The sequence below is a fragment of the Acanthopagrus latus genome, chromosome 16 (genome assembly GCF_904848185.1).
Source record: "Acanthopagrus latus isolate v.2019 chromosome 16, fAcaLat1.1, whole genome shotgun sequence".
NCBI classification, from domain to species: Eukaryota; Metazoa; Chordata; class Actinopteri; order Spariformes; family Sparidae; genus Acanthopagrus; species Acanthopagrus latus.
In genome coordinates, this window is record NC_051054.1 from 24,407,428 (window position 1) to 24,429,662 (window position 22,235).

The window sequence follows — 22,235 nt, forward strand, 5'->3', positions numbered from 1 at the left end:
ACTTTCATGCTTTTATCACATAGTGCACAATTTTTCAGCTAAGCCACCCCACTATAAGGTCTAAATCAGATTAAGCATCATGACCTTGTATTTATAACAGTTTATCTTGGAAAACTGCATTACTACTGCATTAATTGAGATAGGAGAAGAATAAATGTGTCTGGAAGCAGGTTGTGTCAAGGGTCTTCAAAAACTGGTTTGTATAGGTGCAGGTTTGATCATGGTTTTTCTGAACTTGATACAGTCATGAAAACTTAATCATATTAAACACATTAAAAACTGTTTTTATATCAATTTCCCTTCCTGTCAAAGGAAGATCTTATTTGAAATTTGGAGGGCTTACAACCTCTGGGGACCTTTTACGAAGCAGGCTCCCCCATTATTTCAACAACTTAGGATCTGCTTGAAAATCTTTTTTCTGTTTGCACCATATAAACCTTCCAGGTTTTGTTTTCCAATGACAAATGTCACAACACAAATACAAAAGTCACAACAGGAGTACAAAAGAGGGCAGGAAGTTCCAAGCAATAGCGACACTTGTAAGACCCACCACTTTTTGCCTCTGATAACTGTGTTGGCTCACACAGTAGTTCTGGTAAAGTCTCTTTTTGGCAGTTAAAAACTGAAGTGTTTCTATTATAAAATAAAAAAAAAAAACTTATTTAATTATCAGAATATCACAGACATGCTTTATTGTCATGGAAGATGTTTTACAAGCACAACTTTTACCCTCCACGATACTATTTTTGGAATAATAGTGGTATTTCAACAAAAAACAGACTATTCTCCTTAAAGAGTTGTTTTGAAAGGGACATCTGTGTGGTTGGCCAGCTGCTCAACTAAGAAGGACATCTATGTGTCACAGTGAATTTATCTTACATTTCAATTTTCCAGTTCAAACTAAAGAATATGACATTGTAATAAAACTGTCCCTTTTGGTTCTGCGACTTTATACAAAGGTGTTCCTCCTCTTACTCATACTATAATAATGAGAAGACTGTTGAAACTGTATTTCATTCAATACCGTTGTTTGACCTGTCTGTTTTATTTGTTTCTGTAACATTTCTGTATAGCCCTGCGATAGACTGGCGACCTGTCCAGGGTGTCCCCTGCCTTCGCCCTAAGTCAGCTGGGATAGGCTCCAGCCCCCCCGTGACCCTGCAGAGGATTAAGCGGCGTACATATAATGTGTACAGATGATGGATGGATGGATGGACATTTCTGTATAATGTTTATATCTTATCTATTAAAAGAAAAAGTTGTTCTGTTTTTTGCATTTCTATTTTTTGTGATTCTCCCTGGCGTTCTGTTTACGAGTTTATACCTTGCTGCACGATAAAATGCAGCCACTGTTTTTTTATATTGATGCCGACATGAGCATTGCTGTGCTCCTGCCTATATTAGAAAAATTAACAAAATATAATGAAAACCATCCTAACAGAAATTAGTTAAATTCGGATTTATCACATAAATCTGAACAGACCAAGCTTGTTAATATGATCCAGCAAGAACAAAGAAGACATTTAAACAGGTTTATGTGTAAACACAGGATGGACCACACTACCTGAAATGGTTTGCGGTTGAGACAGCTCTTCTGTCCAGACTTCTGATTCCACCGTGACCTGCTAATGTTCAGCTGGAGAAGAACGGCTCACGACGTCTCCACTAAACTCATTTTCTACACAGAGGGAAGAAGAAGATGGAGTACATGCATCATTAAAATAATTTGCAGAACAATCACATTCACATACAGCCATGACAGGATCTGAAATTTCCTCTTCTCCTTTGACTCTGGGCTCATGAATAGTCATATAGCATTAGCTATGCGGCACATGGCAAGCGAACGTTGATTTCTGCCATAACGAAGACTGCTTGTCGTGTGCGATAGGCTTGGCAACATGGGGTAATTAGCTAGATCTATCATCTTCCGCAGGAAGTGGGGACAAATATAGCTAATGATCCATGCCTGCCTCCATGATTTCTCTCCTCAGCTCTCCATCTTTTACTGAGTTTGAGGGGGGGTTGGGTGTTGGGGGGTCCTGGTGGACAGGAGCAGAGGGAAAAAAGGCTGAGGTAAAGGGGGTCGAAGCCTATTCAGAAAAAAAAGGTAAATTAACCTTCGACATAGAGGGAGATAAATATAAAAAGGTGAAGATATGGAAGTGTGAATGGACATATTCTCTCATACACTGTCTCTCTCTTTGTTTCCTTCTATCCACTGCTGCTAATTGAGAGTATGTATAGGAGAGAACAGATGAGGTGTTGATGGTGTATAGGGACAATCACAAAGAATGAAGACCCCCATAGAGAGCCTGCCAGACGGCCCAGAACAAGTACACACTCACACACACACACACACACACACACACACACGCGCGCACACACACACACACACACACACACACACACACACACACACACACACACACCACAGTCTTTCACAACCTATCACTAAGCAGTTTAAATCAAAAAGATGGCTGCTCCCTCAGGACTAACACAACCATACACATACAGTGAATGCTCAGAGTGCCTGTTGGTTGTTACATAAATGGTGTGGGGGCAGTTACGTGCATAAGCAGACTTTACTTTGAACCAGCAGGAGGTCTTTTTAACCCTTCATCAGACACACGCAGACACCTCTGTTTAACAAGCTTTTTTTCCCTACTTCCTTTGTAGTGTGGGAAAAAAAAAACATGGCCATGATGGAAACACTGTGCATGAGTTGTGAGGGGATAATGCAAACAATGGCCCACTCAAACTATATTTTCATTTTACCACTACGATCCTGCTGTCTTTTATGTTGAAAGTTTATTTGAAGCGTCAAAGGCTGGTTCGTACTTGACTAAAGCCATCAGTGCACTCCAAAAGCATGTTCATTCAGACAATTAATGTGACCAAAAAGTGTTTGCAAGCAAATAGCTATTTTATCTTTTTTTAAGATAACAGATTGCATATGCAGAAATATATGACTTTATAAAATGGTGGCTCAAGTGAATAATAATTTCCTAACCCTCAGCACAAGTTGAATGATTTTCAAGCAAATTGTGACATAGTTCCAACCAGAGATAAATCAATCAATCAAAGCATGTGTCCTCTGATGAAGGTATATATGTGGAAGCTGATGACAAATCATAGCTCTCTGACTCTTATCAGGACATGGTCCACATTCCGCATTCTGTGTGTGTGTGTGTGTGTGTGTGTGTGTGTGTGTGTGTGTGTGTGTGTGTGTGTGTGTGTGTGTGCGTGACAAGAAAATGAAACAGACAACAGAGGAAGAGACAGTGCAACAATACAATACAATATGGCCGTGTGGTAATGTGTGGTTCTTCAGTCATGGAGCTGGGATGCTAATTTCAGTACCAAGGACAGTGACAGACAGAGCACAACAAGAGAAGAATAGGCCTGCAACTGCAGTTGGAGCACACACAAGACAAACAAAGACAATCAGTTTTAATCCTATACACACATACATAGGCATTCATAACAAAGGGGACTAATTAAATAGCTTTTACACACATGTGTCTATAAAAATTAAACATATGACCAAGGCCTCTTCTAAGCATCCTCTAAGTTTGTGAATTTCTTGCAGTCTATGCCTTGGAGAATGAGGATAAGGGACCACATCTGCCCTTAACTAGGGCCCTTAACCATATCTATCAAAGGCAGGGTACACACAGTATTTGCCTGTTATGTTGTATGATTATGTCTACTGTGGTCTAGAAAAGTGGGTTGTGATGTCTGATGTGACATTTTCCATCACACATGCTGTCCGTGACAGACATTTTAGATGGACACTCTAACACAGAAAACAATGACACACATCATATATGGAACACACATATGGTACATGAGGACAAGGGGCACACACAAATAAGCGCATATTACAAGAGAGACACATGCTTTATTCATAAGATGTGTATGCACATACACACATGCACAGCAATCTTGTTCTGCCAGGCTCTTAGAGTGACTGGGGCTGCCTGACCTACATTCTAGCAGATACGTATACAGGCAGAGAGGAGATGAAATCTCTCTTGCTATTGCGCTCTCTCTCTCTCTCTCTCTCTCTCTCTCTCTCTCTCTCTCTCTGTCTCTCTTCCATATCCTGTGTTCTTTTCAGTGCCTGCCCTGTTCATTGCCTACTGGACACACACACACACACACATACACATGGTTGAGTTGAAGAAATGACTATGATTTCTTGGCCTGAATGTCCTCCCGCTGCAGATCAAACTGGCATTGTCAGGGTATAGCTACATGTATTTGATAATTCAGGTGAGAGCATTATGTCTGTATATTCTGTCTTTCCTTTGATGCATATGGAAGATCCCCAATCCACCTTGTACTCTTTATGTAAATAAAATATTTACATCCTGAAAAATACTGCAGGACTAGCACAAGACCAAATGCCAGCTTATCATGTTACCAAAAGGTTGAGAAAAAGATTAGAGGAGAACTAAAATATTTAGTGCACAAATGGGTGATGGTCTATTAGTTAACTGGTCTGATGATCTAGGGATTGGATTGGTCTGATAATAAAGCCAGCAGGCATCTTTGTCTTTAACTTCTCACACAGTTCAGTGGAAATGAATGCTTCAACTGAACTGCACTGCCAACACAGGGTAAGATAATAGAAAACTGTACAGATATCATTTCCAATTTTTGATATTTACATTTGAGGTGTCTCTGAATTAATCAGGTAAATTGTTGCTGTTTACACTGGCTCTTCAGTTTGAAGCTTGAGGAAACACAACAACTGGGTAGGTGGGTAGGAAGGTTGGTAGGACGGTAGCAGAGTGGCCTTGCTAAATGTAATGAAAGCAGAGTTTAGTTGTATTGTTGCACTTTATAGTAGCTGTTATTGGATTACATTTTTTTGAAATTTAAGCACTGTTATTGTTCTCTTAAACTAGAGCTAGCTGGTAAAAGGTTGTAACAGTTGTTAAGGCCTGCTATGAATAATGGATAAATATTTGCATTCGATTGGCTGTAAATTGAAGTTGCAGGTTTGGTGAAAACTTAACGGTCATGAACAGTGGAATTTTAAAATATAAGTAATTGGCGAAAAAATGCCATTGTGAAATAAATAACAGCTTATTCATTCAATATCAAACACTTTGTATTTGTCTGCGTATGTGTCCTTGCTGGATCAGAGCCACCAATAATAAATTAACATACAGTATATGATATTTTAATTTTCAGCGACTCTTGTTACAAGAAATTAAAATATTAATCTGAGTGTCAGTCTAAGGCTTTCCCAAAATATATCTTCGGACACCGTGATGTTGTCTGACACACTGAGGTTCAAGGCCGAGGGAAGCTGTTAATGACTTCCCTGCTCCTGTCAAAGAGGAAGAGTGAACCAAGATAACAGCGGTTTTCTGACTTGGACTTTTCTTCAAGGACATTAGAGATGGAACTGACTGCATGCATGACCTGCTGGGCTTCATGGAACTCACAAAGAGAGAGAGAGAGAGCCACACACACACACACACACACACACACGCACACACACACACACACACATACACACAAACACACCCACAGATGACACGTACTCAAGTAAATAAGAATCAGTAAATACATACAATGCACACAGGAACACATGCAGTTAATTCCTTATTAGCTTTCCCCTCCTAATAAGACACACATACACACAAACAGCTAACAGTGTATGCCTCCACCACTCTATCTAGAGTGAGGTGCAGAGAGTGGATGAAATAACACTGAGTGACCTGCAACTGCAATTATCCACAGTGGGGTAATCACGAGCCCAATGCACTATAGGTTGGCTGCCTGGGAAAGAGAGTGAAATACTCAGGTGAGGATAGAAGCCAGACAGCAATCAGCCTAGCAGGAAGAAGAAGAGAGCGAGTCAGAGGGAAAGAGAGAAAGAGGAGAGTGAAGGGCCATCCTTTAATTTCCAAGGGAGAGCCAGGGCCTTAATTACTTGATGAGTCTTCTTCTCTCTCTTTCTCTCTTCCTGCTATGTGGCTGCAAAAAGGTGTGTGTGTGTGTGTGTGTGTGTGTGTGTGTGTGTGTGTGTGTGTGTGTGTGTGTGTGTGTGTGTGTGTGTATACATGTGGCCCCTTATCAGATTCGGAAGACTCCAATCACCTCTCAGCACAGATAGTGAGCGAGGAGAACAACATTACAGTGAGAGGAGGGGGTGGGGTGGGCGAGGTGATTTATGCCTTTAGAGCTGTTAACACCGTCTCTCATCCCCAGCACCTATAGATCACCAAGGTTGAGGAGCTGCACCAGCCAAGACTTGAAATAGCCACAGGAAAACGCAGAGCAGTACAGCACCTCCACCTATAGATATAATATTCTACTGTTGTACAGGATACCACAAGTATTGTTCATGATTTTCTCAAAGACAATAGTGTGGTGATGTTCAGCACACTGAGGCCTGCATGCATTTTCCTGATAAATATAAATGAAAATTACAGTAAGTGAACATGAAAAATTATTTCAGCACAATTGAGCAGGTGCCTTAGTTAAGACTTAAGGACCAGTGAAAACTACAGCTTCCTAATGCAGCTAACAATTTATTTGAGGTACTGCTTTTATTCTATCCCAGCATGACAATAAAAACACATACGGGTGGAAAGCTTAATTTTTACCCAACTCAGAGTCTCAGAGTTGCTGGTTAGAATGTTAACTGAGAATGAAACATATCCTCCGTCTCTATGGATCTCCACTTAAGTCAGTGAGGAAAAAAATCATGCAATTTTATTATGCTATGAGTATCATGGGATAATGGGAACTTTTGTCTAAATTGTTAAACAACCACTATTGCTGATGAAAATCTATCTGACACGACAGGCAGAAATTTACACTTCCTTAATTCCTTTCTGTTGTTAATCTGGTATTTTCCTGGAAGTTGTAGCAACAGGAAACCAAATTTAATGCACCTTAAATAAAATGTATGGATTTTTCTGGGTTTGAACATTGTTGAAACATTTGTGACAATGTAAGTACTTAGGTCAAAAAAATATACAACAAATGTCTAGTATTTTTTTTACACATTTTAATGTGTAACATTTTATGAATGAAAAAGAATTAGCAGGCTCTGTGCTGTTTGTGCTGAGAGAAATGTGATTTGCCCCTTTTTCAGCCCCAGTAGGTGTCTTATGTTTTCAGAATTCTATGCTAATAAATTCGTAGCTACGTTAGTGTGCGCAAGACAAATGTCAAACTGACACGCAAAAAGAATACTATGTTTAATGTTAAAATGTGAGCTATTTCTAAAAAAAAAATATATATATTTGTCAGTGCACCAAATTTGTTTTACTTAGCAGCAAATAAAAAAGTAAACCCTGACAATTCACCTGACTGATCAATAATAACTTTTCCTCATTCATCACTCAATTCTCCACTTGTCCTCAGAAATTTCAGTATAAGCAGATCTGAATCTTTTGCTGGCGAATGATATCAGATCCTGGACCTTAAGTTAGTGAACTGATACCCCTGCACGTTGCCATCTGTCGATGATGCTTACAGAAAAGTCACATACTTTCAGCAGACAGACAGAGAGATCAGTCCGAATAGGCAGTTCGCAGTATCGGAATAAAAGCATGGCAAAGAGTCTTTGAAGGTTAGCTATCTTTTAGCACATCAGATGAGAGTTAACCCTATCTATGATAAACTGAATGGGTGTTGACGAGCTTTGCAGCAACAAATGAAAAAGTTCCTTTAGTGTCATCCAGCATTTAGTTCTTGTGGCATCGTCCACGTTGTTACTCATATCCGATCTCCCTCATAAATTAACAAGGACACCGTATGTACTTTTCATATACAGGATGTGTGTGCGTGCCTGCATTTACCATTACTGATGTATGACTGGATAACAGTTTGTATGCATATACAAACATAGGTGCACCGCTCTGTTTACAGTGTACAAACACGTACTCATTTGTGTATGTGTGTGACTGTGCTTGTCTGATTGCACACAGGTCTCAATGCACTGATGAGCTCCATTGTTCTCTATTTTTCTCTCTACAAAATCCCTCTACTTCTCTATCTCTCTCTAGCTATCGCATGCTCTCTCTCCCCAACACACACACAATGTATTTTCCTTGCCCCTACCCCCATCCCCTGCTTTGCTGCCAGTGTCTACCCAGAATACCAATGATGCAGTCTGCAGATAGATAGATAGGTGCGTCTGTCACATGACCCTATATGTCCTGAGGCTTTACCCGTGATGACAGCAGGCACAGCATGCACACACACACACACACAGACACACACACACACACACACACACTCACATAGACCCCAGTTTGGCATGCTGTATCTCAGTAAAGGCACTGAAGCAGGCATGCTGGCAAATACACACACACAGCCTTGCACAAATTCACATTCAGATGCTAATGGGCATACACGCATTGAATCACCTCAGGGGAGCAAGCCAAAAAGAGAGAGAGAGAACATCCCACCACTGTACACACATTCCCTCTGTCTCTTTCCCTCTCTGTCACACAAACAGTTCTGCAGGCAAGATAGAAAAACACTGAATACCCCCATATTCCATCCATCGCAAACACAGACACACACACACTCACATACACACACAAATGCATATCTTCCTGTGGGAAGGCACCCCACCCGTTTCTCCCACAAACACATTCGTCACTGACAAGGCTCTACACAGTCACTGGCATCCTGTGGCACCAAAAATAGCAGTCTAATAGAACGGAATAGAAAATGTCCCCTTATTCTCCACTCAAATAAGACTATTTCCAGAGTGGCAGTCAAACATGTTGGACAACATGAGACAGAATTTGTTTCGATTTATATGAATCACTACGTAATTTAAAATCTCTGGTCTGCAAAAAGCCAGAGACTGTTCTCAGAGGCACACACACATACACACACACACACACACGCACAGCCATCCTGTAGAGTCTGTACTACTATCAGACAGACAGTTCAAAAGTCAGTCAGTCCCATGAAATTAGATTTATATTCTCTGATTTAGTAACTGGTGTTGTCCAGTATCATTTTTGAGTCAATCTGACAGCGTTTACATTCATTGGACTACACAAAACAGCAACATGGATGCAATGATTCTGCTCAGCTGTATAATGCACCCAGTGGTCTATGGCTCAATATCCTAAGCTGCTATCGTTGAGATGAATAAATTTCACATGCTTTCACATTCACCCATATGCTTTATTTAGCACATGTGCCTATTCTGTCATCAATAGGCACTGTCATATGGATCACATATTTTTAATTTCCAATTATTGGTTACTGTTCTTACCAACCAGCTTTTGGAAGGGTCTTGGTTGTTCTTCCATCTGAGAATTAAGAAGCTCTTGTGGAGAGCTATGTACCGTACCTTCAATGCAGCAGGGATTGTTTCTGTATCTTACTTCCAATTAAAGTGTAGAAACATCTCAATGATGGTCAAGAGGAAGAGAGTTGGAATAAGAGCCATGTTAATCCAACATGCATTTAGGCTGCTCCTGGCTAATGTCTGGTCACAGGAAAATGGTAATGGACAAATGGGACTCCAGCTGGGAAAAATGTGAAACGTGAAGCACCAAACATCAATGTTTGGCATTGACACATAATCAAAATGAATGGAGAATGTATTTCCAGATGTCGAACTATTGAAATGAAGATGCCGACCACATTATCATCACCATCTTGTTGCTGCTGCTTTCATACACCGTGATGTAGAATCTAAAGATGCACTATGTGTTTATTCATATTTCTATAATAATGACTACGTATAATGTATGTTCTGTAATTTATGATGCAGTTTACAAACTTTTGTTGTACAACCCTGTATTGTTTAATGATGAATATGTACCTTGCACCCTGAAATCATGAAAATAATAAAGAATACTAGATTTGCTTCAGTTTCAGGGCTTTTACATGCTGGCTCATGCATTTCCATCCACTGATTTTCTTGCACATTTTGAGAAGACACAGTTTAAGAACTCTTCAAAACAAAGTGTCCCACAATAATTAATAACTAAATTTAGTAGCAACAATACAACTGATAACATTCTATAATGATAAATAAAAGGGAATTCACATTTTCTGGACATTATCAGAGAAGATATCAGCTGCACAGCACCTGCACTGAGTGGACAAAGTGAGCATAGCACCCATAAATGTGATTTGAACATAACAGCTCACATGTCTTTATCCCATTTGCTGACTGAACTATGCTTAGTGTCACTAAATGCAAAATCCTTAGAAAAGAAACAGGTGTTTAATGTGGCACTTTGATTCCAAGATCTTGCCAGAGTTGTGCCACTGACAGCAGCACGTTTCTGTAATTATCAGTTTGGCACTCACTGTGCCAAGCACACATGCCTACACTGAAATGAAAGCTGAAAAAACAATCATCTACAAACACCAACTGTGTATATGTGAATGTACACAATGACATTACTGCATTACATATTGTGAGTATGTGTGATTGTGTGTACCGGTTTTGTATCTGTTTGTGAGTGTACTCTTAACACCTGTTGCGATATGTGTATATGTGCATTTCTGGATTTTTGTCAGGAAACTTGTTATGTTGATATCACACTGTGTATTGCAGTTATATCAAGGTGACAGCATGAGAAAAGGTGGGATTTATGCAAATGGCTATGAGAATGAAGAGAGGTCAGACTAGAGCTGAAACAAGGAAAACAGCATAGATAAGGTATACAGGTACTGAATGTCTGAGGTTCTGAGGTAGGTTACATTTCTTCATGTGCCTGTGTGAATGTGTGTATGGGAGCATGGGTGCAATTGCCCGTGCTTGCACATGTGCATGTGTAAGTGGGCTCAGGTGGATTGTGAACTCGGAAGATGGACATTTGGAGCAGCTTTGCACCCTGCAGCAAAATGTACACATGCATAGACACACAAAACACACACACCTACACACACACACACACACACACACACACAATTCACACTCCCACACACAGCTGTAACATTAACCTTCTGTAACTCTAGTCAAAGAGAGCCATAAAAAACATCTTCAGCACCTCAAATCACATATCGACATACTGAGCTAATATTTCAACAATCCAAACACGAGGTAAGTCAAGACGACCATAATAGTATTTCGCCTGTGTCCTGAAAATACCTCCACAGGCTTTTTAGCAAGCCACAGACCTTTCTTTTGACAGAAAGAAAAGTCTGTGGTGCTTCATCATTCAAGTGCTTCATCATTGTGCTAAGTATTTTCATTGGGCTGGTCTGGCAAGATGATCAGGAAATATCATAAGGCACAACTAGTAACAGCGATGCTGAGATTTATTTCGAAAAAGGAAATCTTCTCCAAAATAGCCATGCATTCATCAACATACTTTAAGAAATAATTACAACTTTAAGGTCCCTTACTATACTGTTTTTCATCAATTTCACACAGCTGTCAGAGGTCCAACAACACTGTATTCGATATGCATTGCCCCAAACCAATCTGTGGTCCTGAATTTCAACTGTTTAAAATTCACTCAAGTGAGCTCTACTGAGAGCAGACTGTTTCTGTGTCTGCACTTTTAAATGCTAATGAGCTCCGTCTGTCAACGCCTTCTTGCCTTGCCTGCTACACGTGCCTCTCAGGAAGACGATGCCTCTTACGCTAGCAATAGCATGCGCTAATGTTACGGTGGATCTATCGCTATGGCTCATGGAGATGCTGTCATTCAACTGAACCAGTTGACCCAGAATGGGACCCAGAAGGAGAGGCTCCTGAAGAAGTACAGACTCTGCCGTTGCAGCAGGACGTTTCAGAATGGTTAGTGTGCCTGAAAAATGTTAGTTTGTTCTAATGTGTTGTTACAGTTACTACCATGTAGCTAATGGCTAACAGCTAGCGAAAGCTGTGTTTGTCTCCAACTCAGTCTCCAAACTCTTGGACACTGTTCGCATCATCTCTGTCTCCAGTCTGAACGTTTCCAGACTTTTTACTGTGACAACCAAGCTCTTCATCGTAATATTATTAACATTAAACTCACTTCAAACTCATTGCATAGTGGACCGCAGCGGAGCTAACTAGTTAGCCAGTTCCTAGCCGACTACGGTCACTTGAACTGTTATAGATTTTTTAAGATGTGCCTTGTTTTAGGTGGTTTATTCCGCTTTTTATCTGGACCCCGTACACTGCAGTATGAAGCTGAGGGTCTGGGCTGGAGCGGCTCTCAACTTCTCCAAACTGAGGCTGTGCTGATCGGTGATTATGGTAGGGAACAGACTGACTATAGATATGTACTTTATATGACCCCACTTCAAAAAACACGAACTATCCCTTTAACCGTCCTCGTAGGCAACTGTAAATACTATCAAAACGTGGAGACACTTACCTGTGGCTCGGGTGCAGTTGCTGGGTCCGGTATGGTTGGGACTGATCCTTTTACAAGGGTCAGTGTCGAGGCCGGAACTCAGCCAGCATGTTGTCGTTAAAAAATGAAACACAACCACTGTCTCTTCTGTTGTTCTGTAGCTGGGACAGAATATAGGCACTTATGTTGATTTTTACAACCAACAACAGAGCTATTTGCGTGTCTAGCTCTGTGTGAAGATATTGCGAAACACTGCTATCTTACTGCTGGACACTGAACTCAGAGATGAACACCCCCCTCTCGGATATCTCCGATCACCGCGCAGATAATGACTCCTTTCGTTACCTAACGAAAGGAACAGATTCTGAACAGCCTGCAGGAGCGCCATGTTACCAGTGGGTGGGCTGCAGAGTCCATGCAGGAATCGCTTGTTTTCCTCATTCTGGGAGTTGGCAGGCTCAGGGAGGACCAGCTCATATATGTAGAGACCAGAGAAAACGTGTTTTTCATAATATGGGACCTTTAAAATATTTTTATAATCATAATTGTAATTTAAAATATATATTTTTGTAGATGGCAATTGCGACTGATTCTGTTTCTTCCTTCTTCTTTGAAACCAAATAAACCATTTGTGGTTGGCAAACAACTGCACTTTCCTTAACGACCTTTGTATCTTCTATTTGGTTTATTAGAGCCACGTATATACATACTTCTAACTTATGTAAAGTCACTCCATACAAGTTGATGGAATGCTCCTGATTTGCATTGTCCTTTCTTGCGACATTTTAAAAGTTTTCTTCAGACTGGCTTGACAATTAGATTGAAACCCTGTTACTGTCATTTAAGTTGATTTCTCTGCACTTCCAGGTAATGTGTCATGATTCCAGAAATAGAAATGTTGGCTTCATCTGTCTCTGACTGCTGTATTTTATTGGTTAACTACTGCTTGTTATAATGTTGTTGATCTGGAAATATCTCACGCTGATGATGCTGTCACTCTAAGTTGCTCTAGATAAGGGGGCCAGCTAAATGTATGATAAAAGTGAATATGATGTATGAATGTAAATACAACATACTGAGGGTAGATCATCTTAGAAGTTGACTGTTACTGACTACCTATTGAAGCATCGATGGTCCAATGTGCGGTTTATACAATCGTTGGAAAGCTGAATGAGTATTACACGCCCCCTAATAGCCTTGGTGCAGAGCCTCATAAGGCATTCCTGTCATAATGTCCTTCATGTGTTTTTTTACAGGGGAGATTGTTTACCTACACTGTATTTCTGTCCTTAATTCTGAGCTAGTGGCATTTGTCTCTCTGCTTCCTAATTTTCTACACGTTTGCCTTCTTTAACCTGTCTGTGCATATGTTTGCTTGTCTTCCCATCTCAGCTGGGGGCTGGAGGGATGAAAATATGGGTGGAGGGCTGCAGTGATGTGGTCGGAGGCTGTGTGGAGCTGCTCTCTCCCTGAGGAGCCTCTTCTGCCAGCACAGCGCCACAGATCAACAGTCAGCCAGCCAGCCGTGCACTGACCTCATCTCTCTCTCTCTCTCTCTCTCTCTCTCTCTCCCTCTATTTCTGTCTTCCACTATCTCGCTCTCCCCCTCTGCCAGAGGCACTTGCTGTCCCCATGTCTCCTTCCTACGCCAACCGCCTGTCCTGCTACCAACGGTGCATGTCTGTCTGGCAACTGCTCTGCCTTTCTGTCTGTCTGCTTCTCTCCATGCCTGTCCATCTTTGAGCCAGTCTCTCTATCTATTCCTCCAGTCCTCCTGTCTGTCTGCCTTTGTGTCTCTGTCTATGTGCATGGGTGCCTGCCTGTCCATCTGCCTGTCTGCCTGCCAGCCACTCTTTGTAGCCAATACCTCTCTGGCGGAAAGTGGCCAGGCTGTCAGCCACTCTGCCAATCTGCCCCACTATCTGCCTGTCTATTCGTCATCTGTTTGTGTCTTTATTTGTTTTCCTGCTTGTCTATCCGCCTGTCTACCTGTCTGCCTGTCTGCCTGTCCATCTGTCTGCTATCTATTTATTTGCCTATCTTACTGTATATCTGTTTGCATGAAGGTGCTTTGTAAAATGGCAAACATGAACCCCTAACCTGATTCAGTAGAAACTGGTATTCACTGCAATTTCAACAAGATTTACTGATATAACGGGAAAAATTCTCAGTGTTATGAAGGGAGTCTAAATCTCATGTTTATCGATACTCATGACCTCTTAACAACCAGCCAACACTACCCTCCTATATTACCAAAACAGCATAAATGGTTTAGTGCCTGGTGACTTGTGTTCATATTTGCTTGTGAGGCCACCACACTGTCACCAGAAGCTCTTAGCTAGATTCATTTCCATATCAAGCTTGTATTAACATTTGGTATAATGGGTACCACCTTTGTATTCCACATTGCTCTGCGGGTTTTGGAAGACCAAAAGCACTACATCTCAAGGAATTATGCACCACAATTTCTGAGGCTGTCTTTCTTGGCAGACAATGTCTATTCATTCACTATATTTCCAAACAAGATGCCTGGAGCTCTCCCCTGTCTTCAGACGCTTAGTCATCAGGCCAAATTCCTGCTAATACTCTTCCTGTCTCATCCACAGCTTTTCCTGGCTTTAGGAAGATGTTTGCTGAATTGAAAAAGGTGCTCTCCTTTATTTTTCACTTTCCCCCCTCTTCCTCTCTCTCACTCCCCTATGTCCTCTTCTATTCTTGTCTCAACAGGAGAGCATTTGACTGGCTCCTCTCAACTAAAGGCTGCACTGTGCGCCCACTCGGCAGTCAAGGACAACTCTAATAGAGGTAGAACAAAAGAAAAGGGGAGAGGGAAAGGGGGAAAGAAAGACCTGTTGAGAGAAACATCATGCTGTGGTGCAGGGGTCTTATTATTATACATACTGTAAAATAATAACAGTGTGGAATTCCTTTTGCAGTGGTGCCGACTCTTGCCCTGCACCACTGTCCACAAGTGGGGAGTGAAACAGAAAGTAAATTTCAATCTGTGTTCATTTTGCATCACACAGCTCAATAGGCAGCTTTCAAAGAGCGACTCACCTAATTTTCCCATTGGCATTGAGCATATACAGAGCCATATAAAGTTTTTTTTTTTTTTTTACTGAATATATGTAAGATCAACTTTTTCATCGGCATGTCTATATCTTTCTATTTGTGCTTTATATTTATCCATCCTTTGATATATTCACAACATCACTAACATATTTTTCATCCATGGTGAACGTTTGGAAAAAAAACTTGCACATTAATTTTCACAATATTTTTGTTCTTCTTTCTTTGCAGTGTCCTGTTGTTGCAATTTATTTCGTGTATTAAATCTATAAAATATTTTTGATGTTATGCTTGAATATTGCATTCTGTTTGTAACATGTCTTCTCTATAGTATTACAACTGTATATGACAACCCTTAAAAAACACTGAAAACAATAGAGTACAGCATGTATTACTGCCTTTATTCTTTCTGACACCTCAGTATGTGTTTGTGTTTACAATCACGCTTACATAAAGTGCAGAGTTTGCTATGAGCACATTTAAATGCCTCTGCAGCTATACAGTTAATCCCTGTTGTGGACTGGCCCAGTTAGTGGTTCCTAGCTTTTGGAAAGGGATGCTGGGTATCTGTGGGTATCTCCCCATTTATAATGGTAAACCCTGCAAATGTTTGTGCTGTGCTGATAGACGGTTATCTGTGTCAGCCTTTGTTTCTTCTTCTCTCTCCTCCTTCTTCCCTCATATTCCCTCTGTTTCTCTCTGCACAGCCTGTCTCCTGCTCTTGCTCATTCTTATTCCGTGCCTTTTCCTTGTTCTCTTCTGCTTCTCTCAGCTCTGCTTTCCTCCCTCCTCTTTCTATCTGGTGCCCAGATGCAGAGAAGGCAGCTGTGTTGTGTTTTAAAGTGTGCCCGATTGAAACCACTGTTCCTGGCATCTGCTGTTGGCAAAAAATAATAACCAACCCCCACTATAGGCATTTATCTCTGTCTCCTACTCGCTCTTGCCATCGCTGCCTTTTAATCCTCTGAAATTAGATGAAAGGCTATTGCCGTCCTTATGGGGAGGAAAGGGTTAATAGGCTACCCAGCTCCTCTTCCAGCAGCTCACTAATAACCACCAATTATTGAACTGTATATCAGTGTACAAGTGAAGAATGGAAGAAACATTTAAAAAGGCCCTATGTTAGTCAGGGTTTTTTTTTTTTTTTTTTTAGCTCAGAGGTTTCTCAACCAGAGTAGCCCAAATTAGGGCCTTGCAGATGTGAACTGCCAATGTTTGTTAAACATGATATAGAAATGTCTTGTTCACAATAAATAGCTAAGCATGTGGTGTGGCTGTCTGGCAGCCTATCTCATAAATGTCAACAAAGACAATGACAATATAGCCAGTCAGATGGGGATCTCATTTAAATCAGCTAATCAGACACAGCCAGGCTTTGTGCTAAGGTGGAGCCCTCCTGAGACTAAAGCTGTGGAGACAAGGGGAGTGTATCATCTAACTCAGCCAGTGAAGATGCACCCAAACATGGGGGCTGAGGGAGAAGCAGGCATACTGTAGGAGCCGGCGCTGTAATTAGGTGCCCTGAGCTTGACGCCCACACGCCTCGACTGAGACGCCATCCATCCCTTCCTCCCTTCTGCAAATAGACTCCTGGGCTCTGCTACACAGCCACACACTGCTGCACGCACACACATATACAATATACATGGTATATTGTAATGGGAGAAAAACTAATGCACACAACTGTGCAAAACACACAATAACAAAACTTGAATAAAACATGTAACCAGAGTCCAAAAAATGGCCGCATTGACTGGTAAATTTCAGATCAAAATAAATAGCTTTCATGTGTCCCATATACATTCATTTTAGTATATTTCACTGAGATAATAAGATATAATGTCGAATGAAAACATATAAAGAGGCCAAACAGTAATTTAAGGCAAAACTATTTTAATAAATTGATCAACCATTAAAATGAATAAACCTCAAGAAGTTCCTGCTATTAAAGGAACATAATGATTAAATATAAAAAGTACATTTTAAGGTTTAGGATATTTAATCAGTCTAATCAACTAAACCTTCTCATCAGACTCCTAACTCTCTGCTGTGAGAAACTAATGTTTGGTTAAAATATCTTCTGTCTATCATCTGTCATCTTAAAGGAATATTCCAGTGCAAGCTTAATCCATGGTCTAACACACCTTGACACTGAGTAAGACCCCCATCGAGAGATAAAGTTTGCGGACCGCTAGCTTACGTAGTTTTAGCATCCTCAGAAACAACCGCACAGCAACAATACACTGCTGTAAATGGATCCAAGTATGAATCGCCACCAAAAAGCCACAAATAATGCTCAGAACAGCACCAAACTTCAGCAACATTACAAACAGGGTCCTAGCATATATTTCAATGCATCAAACATTTGATATCGTTGCCGGCTTTGTCGGAAAAGATAAACAAAACTCACCTCTCCAGCTGCAGGCTGGTTGTGAGTCGATTACCGAGTGCAGTAGAGTTCTGCAGCTCAGTGATGATCATAACTGTGGGACTCTACTGCACTCGGTAATCGACTCACAGGGCTTCCCCACAACAAGGAGGCTTCTCGGATGGTGAGTTTTGTTTATCTTTTCCAACAAAGCCGGCAACAATATCAAATGTTTGATGCCTTGAAATATGCGCTGGGACCCTGTTTGTAATGTTGCTGAAGTTTGGTGCTGTTCTGAGCATTATTTGTGGCTTTTTGATGGCGATTTATACTTGGACCCATTTACAACAGTGTATTGTTGTTGTGCGGTCGTTTCTGAGGATGCTAAAACTACGAAAGCTAGCAGTCCGCAAACTTTACCTCTCGAGGGGCGGTCGTACTCGTGTCAAGGTGTGTTAGAACATGGATTAAACTTACACCGGAATATCCCTTTAAAAATGTGCTTCTCTGGCTCTGATGTAGTTGCCTTTTTCTGTCTTTAGTCTTGCCCAGTGTCTCGCCCACAGCAATACCTGATAGCCTATCAATGCCGAATTCTACTGTGTCAAGAAGACTGACCTGCTGTCAGAGCAGGGCTTGGTGTCGCCTGGAAAAAAGCTGATATTTCAGCATCACAATTTTATCTTGTGTGTCTCTGCCAAACTTATACACAGACACCAAAACATGATAATGAGCATAGTTTTTTAATACATGACTATTTTTTTTAAAAAAAACAAAATCATCCACCCACATTTAATTTCAGCACCCTGCATTTCACCATACATGAACAATGAATAAGAGATACAGCTGCAGACCCTATTTGCATACTCAGAAACACACTTTTGGGCATCATGGAGTGACTGTGTAAGAGGGATGAAAAATATCCTCAAACATATCATTTTTTGGTACTTTTTGTTATCTAAGAATTTATGGCGTACAACCAACCACTTCCTGACTGGAACTGTTCTACGACTGCACAAAACGTGCTGTTTTATTACCATAATGACAAGCTCAGCCAAAACACAAAAATATAAAAATATATGCCGCTATAATTTCCATTGTGGACCAAAATAGAAACCAAAATCAATCCCAGGCACAGTACAGAAAAAAGCAAGCTCTCTCGACTGCAGAGCCTGTCTTCCCATCTCCCCTGGTCCGTGAGAGCAGAACACACTGGTGCGCTGGCTTTTGACCACAGCAATTTTAATCAGTCTTTTTCACACTTCATTGGGAATTCATTGCCGCCTTCCCCCTTCAAACATTGTTTGGGAGAGTTATCAGCGGCAGGCAGCATATCCGGTAATTATACATGCAAGGTAATGCTTGGAGCTGGGCTGAATATTTCAGCCAAATGCATATGCTGCTAAGAGGCAATGGAGGGTACAGCTGCTTCATAATGCTGGGTCTGTGGTGGCCATGGATTGAAGAATGGTGTCTGCAAGTCACATGCAAAATGTAGTCGTTTATACATGCGCTGTGAAGTAGGCTGAAACATTAAGTTTAAAGCATCATGATTTGCATTACAATGAGACAATCTGCCAAAGGTGTAGTTCTATAATGTAAATCCTTCTCATGAATTAGAGCAGATTTCTGTGCTAAAGATACAAGCACACAGTAGATGAAGAGTGTGAATGTTTCAGCATAGTGCATATTTGAACATGTTGTAGAGGCTTGGTGCACACACTACTAAAGACTAGATCGCTAAAAAATGTTGATGGTTCAACGTGTTTGTTTATTGGATGAGTAAGAGGCCAGCTGTTAATAGGGTCTGAACATACAGCCAGACAAAAAACACAGACTCACACACATACAGAAACCACCAGTCAGACACTAGAGGGTCCTCTGGGGAAAGTAGCAGGGGGGGCAAAACAATGACTCATCCAAATGGTCACGGAACACACACACACACACACACACACACACACACACACACACACACACACACACACACACACACATCTCGCCATGGCAGCCAGGCTGTCAGATAACATCAGCACCCAGCCTATGGAGTACTGTTGACAGGTGTGCCTGCCAGTCATACCCACACACACCCACCCACACCCACACACCCACACACACGCACACATGCACACACACACACACACACACACACACACACACACCACACACACACACAGAGACCAGCCAGTCACATCCCCCAACCCCTTGCCTGACAGGGAACCACATATGATAATGTACCCCCAATGACTCTGTGTGTGTGTGTGTGTGTGTGTGTGTGTGTGTGTGTGTGTGTGTGTGTGTGTGTGTGTGTATGTGTGTGTGTGTGTCAGTGTGTCTTTGACATGGATAAAGTGAGAGGTAATATGTTTTGTCGGAATGAACAGTGTGTCCCTGTACTGTCTGTGTGCGCTGTTAGAGTTATCTGAAAGGAGACAATAGACTGATGCATGTGTGTATGCCACTCTATGCAGTGGGAAGGCTGTGGTAGCTAAGTACTGTGTAGAGAGGTATGGTGACAACTCCAGCATTACAGTAAGATCAATAGAATAATCCAGCGCCCAACTAATTCTCTCTATATTGTGTGGGGGATGTACAGCATAGAGCCATATGCCTCTGTTTTTTTGATGTGTGCTTTCACAGAGACAATGCTTTTTGGGTGGACACCTGGTACGGTAGAGGCACTGTCACTGATGTCTATTCATGCACAGTAAAACGTATAAATGATATACCATATACAGCATGTGTGTGTAGGAGTAAAGCAGGTAAGACCTGCACTTTGAGTTTATCTGTTTATCTGTGAATGAACCAACACCTTTCATGTATAGATTCAGCCTCCGCAGTTACCAAATTATCAGGAGGCATGGTAAGGTTGTCTGGAGCAAAGCAAAACACACACACACACACACACACACACACACACACACACACACACACACACACACACACACACACACACACACAAGCACACGCGCAGACACACCCACACACACACCACACACACACACACACACACACACACACACACAACACACACACAGAGACTACATATGCAGTGAAAACAGTCTAAATTTATTTCTACCTGTATCATTGCTCATTGCTCAGTCCTAATTAGAAGGCCATATGTATGGGGTGTGAAACAAACAATCTCATTGATTTTAGAAGAGCACACTAACATATACACACAGGCACATGCATTACATACATTCAAACACAAGAACAGATGGACAAACACACTTTCACATGCATGCGGGCATTCCACACAAACAATAGCCACCCACACCAAGGCACAGTAATGCACCTGCCTCTGAAAACGCACCCACAGACATATACAACCCACTCTCTTGCCTCTAAGCAGTCTAGTCCAGTTACTACAAAGCCCACCAAAAGCTATTTGCAGATCAAATAATCATGCCTTCCATCTGTTTCCATTTCTCTACATTAGCTTGTGAAGGCGCCCTACAGACCCTGTTAAGAAGCGCCGCAGCCATGGGTAAAATAATGATTCCTCTCTCAACCCCCTACTCCTCATTATCTCCATCCAAAGCCAATTCAGTGACAGGGAGTAGATATAGGCCAATTGCATGTATGGTCCTTATGCTTTTCTGTAATGCCTTCGTACTTTGATATTATGCAGGCCTTGCCATGTTATGGGCTTTTAATAGCATATGAAAAGTTATTTTGATGTTGTTATAGTATGAAATATAGATCATAATACAGGCTATGTCTGAAATATGTTGTCCTGAATGCTTTTGGGATCCTTTTGATTTTTTACAGCTTGGTTATATATCCTTTTCCATTCCTTTATTTTCTGTTCTGAGCACATAATCTATTGATCAATTATTGTACTCAAAAATGACATGCTCCATAAATATGAAAGACTGAACAGACTGCATGCACAAACTGTGCGATGAGAACAAATCAGTGAAATGCATAATATCACCATCTTCTTCAAACAATGAGGTGGGATATTCAGCCTGTGAGAGTATGTGCCATCTCACCAGTGAGCTTAGAAAAGGGGGGGAATGTTTGGTCCCTGTTATGCAAGATGGAAATGAGTTTGCCACGCTCTGCTGTAGCCAAGCTATTTTGGAACGGCTCACATCGGAAAACGCTGGGCCGAGCAGGAAAATTAGGTCATTTACAAGAGCAGGGCAGTGCCTTCTTTCGGAAAGCGAGCGGCGGCAAGGACTAAGACTAAAGAACCAAAACATGTAGCGCTATTTATTCAGGGCAGGGGGTACATAGATTTGAGTAAAATGAACAAGATGTGGGAGCTTAACACAGGCAAAGCAAAGAAGCTTTTTAACAGAGACCTAAGAATGACCTGAATACTTTGAAGCAATGGAAGGAAAGCGAGAATCCAGCTCTGAGTGCAAAGATTCAGATTTCTCCTGCATTTTGTAGCAGATCACACTACACACAGGGACGTTCTTGTCTGTACGCAGGGACTGATTCTGACACAGAGGGTCTGATTTATTATGCATGGGACTGTGGGG

At 41.3% G+C, this 22,235-nt stretch overlaps 1 protein-coding gene across 13 annotated transcripts in view; it reads right to left on the reverse strand.

Moving 5' to 3' along the window:
* Positions 1-22,235, reverse strand: part of myt1lb (myelin transcription factor 1-like, b) — a 100,901-nt gene that overhangs the window by 69,794 nt on the left and 8,872 nt on the right. For all 13 annotated transcript variants that reach the window (XM_037072519.1, XM_037072531.1, XM_037072521.1 and 10 more), the window contains one exon: positions 1,565-1,678. The gene's annotated coding sequence lies outside the window, so the exon portion shown is untranslated. The remainder of the gene's footprint in view (positions 1-1,564; positions 1,679-22,235) is intronic.